The sequence below is a fragment of the Chrysochloris asiatica genome, unplaced genomic scaffold (genome assembly GCF_000296735.1).
Source record: "Chrysochloris asiatica unplaced genomic scaffold, ChrAsi1.0 scaffold00171, whole genome shotgun sequence".
NCBI lineage: Eukaryota > Metazoa > Chordata > Mammalia > Afrosoricida > Chrysochloridae > Chrysochloris > Chrysochloris asiatica.
Window position 1 is genome coordinate 4,246,273 of NW_006408689.1, and position 9,293 is coordinate 4,255,565.

General features: G+C 39.0%; 1 protein-coding gene and 1 pseudogene across 4 annotated transcripts in view; both read right to left on the reverse strand.

The window, feature by feature from the left end:
• The window catches only part of CSNK1G3 (casein kinase 1, gamma 3), a 145,554-nt gene that overhangs the window by 97,497 nt on the left and 38,764 nt on the right, over positions 1–9,293 (reverse strand). The gene's annotated exons all lie outside the window — the stretch shown is intronic.
• On the reverse strand, positions 4,858–6,425 carry LOC102825154 (annotated as a pseudogene).

Here is a 9,293-nt window from a genome sequence, read left to right on the forward strand (position 1 = left end):
TCTCAATTCTGTTCCATTGATCTATGTATCTTTCATTGTACCAGTACCAAGCTGTTTTGACCACTGTAGCCATGTAGTAAATTTTGAAGTCGGGAAGTGAGAGGCCTCCAACCTTATTCTTCCTCAGCAGTGCTTTGCTTATCCTGGGTCTCTTTCCTTGACATTAGCATTTTTAAAGACATACAGACCACCACAGAACTTCTGAGAGAACAGGAGATTCATGACTGATACGTAAGCAGAGAAAAAACTCAGTTTGGCATTTTTTTTGAGTTTCAGAGACACCAAGGTAAGGAAATTGGCCTATCAGAGAAAATGCCCTTCTAGGACTTAAAAAGTTAAGGGAACTGGCAAGCCATATGCTCCCTGGTGACCACCTAGGTCTACATGTGAGTGGAACTGGGAGAAATGCAGCAATAAAGACAACAGGCTGTTTGGATATGTTCTATTGGTACCCATTGACTTTCAGATAAAAGGAGAGGGGAAGCTGGCTGGCCTGATGTTTAGGGAGTTTGTGAACTCTTAAGCCCCTGGGCATTGACCTAGTCCCTGGGGACTACAGCTGAGAGTGAAGGGGGCAGCTGGTTTGAAGTACAGGGAGGTGTGGGTGAACTCCAAAACTTGCAGCTGATTCCCATTTGACTTAGTTTGGAAAGCTAGGGCTGAGTTGTGACCAGAACCAGACCAGGCGAATATCAAGATGTTTGATATTGTGAGCAAGTATCAACTGCTACAATTTGATGAACTGGAATTTTGCTCACAGATGCAGCTGCTCATACTTCCAACCGGAATGCATAATTCTTCAGTTCAAGGAACACACTTGTCTCCTCACTGTACTGGGTTGATTGTTGAACATTAACCATTTCCTTTTGATACAGAGACTCTGTGTATTCCTTCTCTTGATGCTTTCTGCATTATTCAATAATTTGCCTAGAGAATCTTTCAATAATGAAAGTTGAGGCTTGATAGTGACTGCAATCTCTTGAAAGGAGCACTAGTTATCCTGCTCCCTTCCTGTGATTCATTTTCCAGTACTATATCTTACAGTGTTTCTCTGCTATTCATAAGGTTTTCAGTGACTAAAGGTTCAGAAGTAGTTCGTTACTCTTTCTTCCTAGTCTGTCTTTGTCTGGAAGCTCATCTGAAACCTGTCCACCATGGGTGACCCTGCTGGTTATCTAAAACACTGGTGTCATAGCCCTCAGAATCACAGCAACTCACAAGCCACCACAGTACAACAAACAAATGACTGGTGGCCATTTGGTTTTATGTTCAAATTGTCACTTTAAATTTCGAGATGATCTCCGCCCATGTGTAGTAAAACCCTCCAGGGGTAGGGGTGGGGCATCCATTTGCTCGGGTATCCCCTCTGGTTACCAGAATGGAGGTGTGCAGTCAGTGAGAGACCACTGAACAATGGACAGATACCAAAAAAATGAATGTCCACACCTGTATGTCCTCGGTACTGTCAGGTGTTCATGGCTATGAATGATTAGGCACAGAAAACTTTATTAACAGCAGCAGAACACTGTTAGATGTTGTGCCAGAAGATGAGACCCGAAAGTTGCAAGGCACTCAAAACACAAATGTGGAAGAGTTGCCTTCTCAAAGTTGACCTTAATGACTTGAATGAGCAAAGCTTTCAGGATCTTTATTTGCTAATAGGTCAAAACTCAAAATAGGAAGAAACAGCAGCAAGCATACATTAATAATCAGAACTTGGAATGTACAAAGTATGAATCTAGGAAAACTGGAAGTCATCAAAAGTGAAACTAAGTACAAGGATATCGTAAGGCATTAGTGAGATGAATGGACGGGTACAAGCCATTCTGAATTGGACAAATACATAGATTATATGTAAGAAATGACAACAATGAAACTGCATTCACTGTCAAAAAAAGGATTTCAAGATTTTGAAGTATAATGCTGTGTGTGATGGGATAATATTCATATACCTACAAGAAAGACTAATTAATACCACTATTAATTCATATTTATACATTAACAACTCAAGCCATTGATGAGGAAATCAATTCTACCAGATTTGTCAGTCTGAAATTGATCAAGCATGTGATCAAGTTGCATCAATAATTACTGGTGAATGGATAATGACACTTGAAAACAAAGAAAAAGAATCAGTAGGTGGAAAATAAGCCCTTGGTGATAGAAACGATACTGGAGATTGCATAACAGAATTCTGCAAGACCAACAATTTATTCATTGCAAATATCTTTTAAACCACATAAAGGGTGAAGACACACAAGGAGCTCTGGTAGCATGGTGGTTTCAACTTGGGCTACTAACCTCAAGGTCAGCAGTTCAAAACTACCAGTTGTTCCGCAGGAGAAAAATGAAGCTTTCTGTGCTGGTAAAGACTTACAGCCTCAGAAACTCTATGCAGGGTCACTATGAGTCAGAACTGCCTCCATGGCACACAGCTACCACACACATGGACCTCACCAAATAGAATACAAAAGAATCAAACTGACTATACCTGTAGGAAGAGATGATAGAGAAGCTCAATATTATCAGCCAAATCAAGGCCAGGAACTGGCAGTGGAACAGACCAGCTTATATGAAAGTTCAGGCTGAAGCTGAAGAAAATTAAAACAAGTTCACAAGAGCCAAAATATTATCTTGAGTATATCCCACCTGAATTTAGAGATCACCTGAAGAACAGATTTGAAGCATTTGATAGTAATGACTGGAAGCAAACAATGGTCATGATAAAAAAGAAAAGGAAGAAACTCTGAAACTTGCTCTTGAACTTAAAGATACAAAAGCAACTGGAAGAAATGGGGAAGTAAAGAGCTAAACAAAAAATTTCAAAAGGCTGCTCTAAAAAACAATGAAGTGTTCCAGAATACTCATTCTCTGCGATGTTTTTCATAGTTTGCTATGATCCACACAGTCAAAAGTCTTTGCATAGTCAATAAAGCACAAGTAAACATCTTTCTGTTGTTCTCTGCTTTCAGACAAGATCTACCTAACATCAGCAATAATATCCTTAGTTCCACATCCTCTTCTAAATCTAGCTTCAATTTTAGCAGTTCTCTAATGATTTGCAGTTGCAGACATTTTAAATTATCTTCAGGAAAGTAACACTTGCATGGTGTGGCACTGTAGGTTAACGCGCTGGACTGCAAGGTCAATTTGGAACCATAGATCTTGGGGTTCATGCTCACCAGTTGCTCTTCAGAAACCCTATACAGAGTCACTATGAGTCAGAACCAACTCGATGGCATTTAACAGCATTAATTATATTGTGCAATGATTTCTGAAGACTTTTGGGTCACTTCTCTTTAGAATGAGCACAAATATGGATCTCTTCCCATCAATTGGTCAGTCAGCTGTCTTCCAAATTTTGGGTCATAGTGAGTACCTCCTATACTACGTCAGTTTGCTAAAGCATTCCAGTTCTGTTCCACGAATTCTGAGAATTTTATTTTTTTGCCATTATCTTCAATGCAGCTTGGACTTCTTCAGTACCATCAGTTCTTGATCATAAGCTATCTCTTAAAATGGTTGAACATGGACCATTTCTTTTTGGTACAGTGACTCTTTTGATATTTTCTGCATCATTCAATATTTTGCCCATAGAATCTTTCAATATTACAAGTTGAGATTTGATTTTTTTTCTTCATTCTTTCAGCTTGAGAAATGCTGAGTATGCTGTTTCCTTTTGGTATCTGCATATTTCATTTTAATACTTTCTTGTGTCTTCTGGAGCTATCCTTTGAAATGTTCTATTCAACTCTTTTACTTCCACATTTCCTCCATTTGTTTTAGCAGTCTATGCTGGAAGGGAACTTTCAAAGTCTCTTCTGACATCCATTTTGGTCTTTTCTTTCTTTCCTCTCTTTTTAATGACCTTTTGCTTACTTCAAGTAGAAGTATAGATCGTCAGGTCCTGTTTTCCATCTGTTGTATTCTGGAAGCTCCACTGGAACCTGTCAACCATGAGTAACTCTACTGGTATTTGAAATACTGGCGGCATAGTTTCCAGCACCACAGTAACACACAAGGCTAAATTGACAAATGAGTGGTGGAAATTGTTCATAATATCTCCTAATTACCTTTTTTGTTGTTGTTTAGGAGGCATTTTATTAATGCTCCAAGTTTAAGAATTTAAATTTTCCCACCCCCTCCACACACAGAGTAGATAGGGATGGGCAACTTGGACACTGGCTTTCCAAAATTGGGGGGGGGGGGCGGCTACAAAGGCAAGAAGTGACTAGCTTACAAGTTTTCAAGAGGGAACCTAGATCCAGAGGGCATGGAGGAAAGTAGAATCTCCAGCGAGAAGTATCCAATCCGTCTAGGCAGGGCTGATGAAATAAAACAGAGATAGGTCTCTTATGACACAATAGTGAATAATTGTTATCAGGACTGATTGTGAGGGTGGGAAATGTAAAGGTAGACATTTTATAGCAAGGAGGGGCATGATTAACTTTTCAATCTAAGAGCGGAAGTCCCTAGGACCATCAATGGAGAAAAGCAGAGAGGGGGACCCTACCTAGAGAAGCAGTGATGCCTGAGATACAGGCAGAGACGATGACGTGGAGCGATGGAGCAGCTGGGGACTTGAGATCCAGAGAGGGAGAGGGGCTGTGTGTTGACAACCGGGGGGGGGGGGGGGGTGGGGGGGGCGGGGGCGGGGGGGGGTGAGAGAAGGCTTGCAGGGTATGCCCTTTGGATGGCTGATGATGCATGGAGGGGATTGTAACCATGGCAATGAAATGATATATGATAGAATGAATGCAAAACGAATGTTCTCCCATGTAAACTATCAAATAATTCACAATAAAACATTTAAAAAAGAGAATTTAAATTTTCACTTCTGATAGACGATCAACACTCTCACATAGTCTCCCGCATGACCTTGCTCAGTTTCTGAATCTTGAACTTTGCATACAGACCCACATATTTCTCTCCAATGCAGACAATCATTCAACTCATGATTGAGGGATCAGTCTTAACCTCCAACTTCAACACCGGACCGTGACTTAGTAAGCTTTACAGTTTTAATTCAGAAAGAGAAGCACTGTCTAAGGAAGTTGCAGTGGTACCTGTACAAGGAACTTCTTCACGGTGGACACTCATGATAGTTGGAAAGGGCAGAAACGACACCTAGGGTGTTGTTCAAATGACCATTTTCAGCAAGTAAACTGATCAGGTTGCATGTGAGGGAAGAAAGTCTCTCTTTTGCTGTGATGTCATTATGCTTTTCATTTTAATGGAATGCTTTACATGGGGATTCAGAATAACAAGAGCCACTTTGGGGTCCGTCAAAAGTTGTGCTACTTTGAACAACTCCTTTTCTACTCAATCCAACTTATTCTACTTAACTGCACCAGAGTAAAGGGCAGTGGCCTATCAACCATCTATACTAATGTATTGGAACAGTGGCCTCACAAGCTTGGCAAACAGCCTGACCACAGATGGACTGAAGCACCGCACAGGAGAGCCTGGTCACTGCTGGGACAGCCATCTTCTCCCGGGTGGCTGTAAGTCAAACCCAAGTGAGAATTGGGTCCTAAGTACTTTTTAATGTCCAGATTGAGTTATAGTATTGGTCTCTTTTGTATATCTAATACTAGCAATTTATGTCTTGTTTGTGTGGCACCATAGGAGCAGTACTGGATTGTAAACTACAGGGTCAGCAGTTCAAATATACCAGCTACTCCTTGGAAACCCTATGCAGGTCGCTATGAGTCAAAAGCAACTCGACGGCACTTAACAACAACCACAGTGTTCCTTTTTAGTTCATCAGTTTTGCTAAACTTGTCTAAAAATTGGCCAATTTAATGGCTTTATCTTTCTTATTTTCTTCTTTTACCTTTATAATTTCTTCTTCTTACTTTGCATTATATATACTTTTTATTTTCTAACTTTGAGATAATTTATTTTAACTTTTTCTTCTTTTCTAAGAAGCATTTATGTATATCCTCCTCTAATTATTAATGTAGCTGAAGGAGCTTTGTTAAGTGTAATGGTTACGAGTCGGGCTGCTAATCTCAAGGCCAATAATTAGAGTTCCACAGAAGATGAGGCTTTCTGCTCCGGTAAAGATTTACAGGCTCAGAAAACATATACAGGGTCACTATGAGTTGGAATCAACTCCACGGCACATAATTCCGCCCCCCCCCCAAAAACTAATATATCTGCATTCCCATAATATGCTTTCTGCTCTAGTAAGTAAAGTGGACAGACTCTTCTTGATGACTTAGGGTCATTATATTTGTTTTAATTAAATGTCATTTAGTTCTAAATAACAGAAACCAATGTAGTTATTTAAATAAAAAGAAACAGGAAATCTGAGCAATAAAAAGGCAGGAATACAGCAAGAGTAAGATAGAGAAACTTAGGCTACTCCTGGTTTTGACATCAAATGGTCTCTTACTTCCTGCATTCTTGGTAAACCCCATACCTCTACCTTCTCTGCTTTTGTGTACATGTTGCTTCTCATTATATTTCCTTCTCTTCTAGTTACTTGCACAGACTGGTTGCCTTTGTAGACTCCTATCTGTAGACTTCTAGGATAAGGAAATTGGTAAGACAATTTGGATCAAATGACACTGGCCTCCCACATTCATTCAGCTTTAGCCAGGGGTTGGAGCATGGTCATTAAAAACATGACTCTAGGGACCCTGTTCCCTTATATGCACAAATAGAGGCGTTAATCAGAGGAAAGTGTCATAAAACTGGTACATATCCCAAATTTTTTGATCTGGGAAACTGGATAACTCATCTACCTTATTAGATTTGTCAAACAGAATTCATACAGAAATACCAGGGGCTTTCCTATATCATATGTATTAGTGCTTATATTTTTTCCTGTTCATGTATTGTTCTTATATCTTTTTTTTATTTTGATTGCCTTTTCAAGTTTTGAGCTTATTAAACAATTCTCTTTTGATAAGCAAGGTACTACAGTGATCATGTTGTTGTGCTGTTGTTAAGTGCCATCGAGTCGATTCCGACCCATAGCGACCCTGTATAGGGTTTCTAAGGAGCAGCTAGTGAGTTTGAACTGCCGACCTTGCAGTTCAAATGGCTTTACAGTCTGGTGCATTAACCCATAGTGCCACACCAGGACAGTGACCATAAGCCTTACCAATTAATGTAATGTGGTAGTGAATAGAGAAGAATATGCAGGAGTTGAGGTTTAGAGCATCTAAATTCAAATCTCTCATCATATATGAGCCAGCACACAGGGTTAAATCAGGAAATAAATGTGTACCCTGAAAAGAGCCTAGCAGACTGAGTATCATCCAACATTAATTGTTGCTGCTGTGTTGTCTGACTCACAGCAACCCTGTATAGGGTTCACAAGACTTTAAAAGTTTTTATGGGAGCAGAAAGCCGCATCTTTCTTTTGCAAAGCAGCTGGTAGGCTCGAACAGCTGCCAACCTACTGGTTCTCAGTCCCGTGCTTATCATACAGGGTCACCGGACTCCTTATCTATTTGTTGTTGTGATTGTTAAAGCCATCAAATTGGTTCTGAATCAGTGACCCTTCATAAGGCTTCCAAGGAACAACTGGTGGGTTGGAAACACTGACCTTATTATGTTAACACTCCAGTGATTAGCCTATAAAGCCAAGAAATTTTCTTTTAAGAAAAATGGTATGGCTTTGCAGTCAAATTAATGGATTCATTGCATGCAAGCAATGCAACATAATCTTTTATGTTATTTTGAATGATCTAGCTCCATAGTTTTTACTCCTTTATAATTAGGCAGTATTCTTTACTCATACATTAAGGATAGAAGTGACTCACACTATACCAATGACTTTAGTGATAGAATTTGAACACTGTTTTTGTTCATTTTCCATTTTAGTCTTGTGGTGTCAATTTGACTTCACTCAAAAACCTTTGAGTACTTAGAAGGAATGTTGTTGTTAAATGCCTTCAAGTTGGTTTTGACTCATAGCATTGCTGCATATGGTTTCCAAGGAACAACTGATGGGTTTAAACCACTAACCTTTCAATTAGCAGTTAGCTACTTATCTTACAGTGCCACAACAGGACTCTACATAGAAGGAGTAGTAACTAATAAATTTGCTACTGTTAATTTATTTTTTCTTGTTAAAGCAGAGAAAATATTCTGGGAAATAAAAAGTCAATCTATTTCTCACTTTTATGTAATTTTTGGTTTTGCTTTTGTGATTTTTTTTCAAACCAGAAAACATACATAACTACCCATTTGACCTAGCCTCAATGGCTTGATAAACAGAACTCGAATAGAGGAAGATAAAAATAATAATAATAATAAAAAAGTAAAAAAAAAATTTTAATAAAGGAAATGGGGAATAATTGCTACAATTTGATGAACTTGACCTATTCTCATACTCATGGATAGAGTAGCTCAAAATACCAACAATGAGGGGAGGAGTCTTCACATCAAGTATCAATGCTATCCCTTCTGTGGTGCAGGGTAGATAATATTCATTATATAGGGTTTAGTATTGATATCTTAGGCATTAGTGAGCTGAAATGGACTGGTATTGGCCATTTTGAATCTGATGACCACATGGTTTACTATGCCAGAAATGACAAATTGAAGAGGAATGGTGTTGCATTCATTGTCAAAAAGAACATATAGAGATCAGTCATGAGGTACACAATGCTGTCTGTGATAGGATAATATCCATGTACCTACAGTTAATACCACTATTACTCAAATTTATGCACCAACCACTAAAGCCAGTGAGGATGAAATAGAAGAATTCAACCAACTTCTTCAATCTGAAATTGATGAAACATGCAATCAAGATGTATTGATCATTACTGGTGATTGGAATGCAAAGATTGGGAGCAAAGAGGAAGGATCAGTAGTTGGAAAACATGGACTTGGCGATAGAAATGATGCTGGAGAACGCATGATAGAATTCTGCAAAACCAATGACTTGTTCATTTCAAATACCTTCTTTAAACAGCATAAGAGACGACTCTACACATGGACCTCACCAGATGGAATACATAGAAATCAAATTGGCTACATCCGCAGAAAGAGACGATGGAAAAGCTCAATATCATCAGTGCAAACAAGGCCAGCGGCAGACTGTGGAACAGACCATCAATTACTCATAATGCAAATTCAAACTGAAGCTGAAGAAAATGAAAACAAGTCCACGAGACTCAAAATATGACCCTGAATATATCCCACATGAATTTAGAGATCATCTGAAGAACAGATTTGATACATTAAACACTAAAGACCAAAGACCAGAAGAGTTGTAGGATAACATCAAGAACATCATACATGAAGAAAGCAAAAAGTCATTGAGAAGA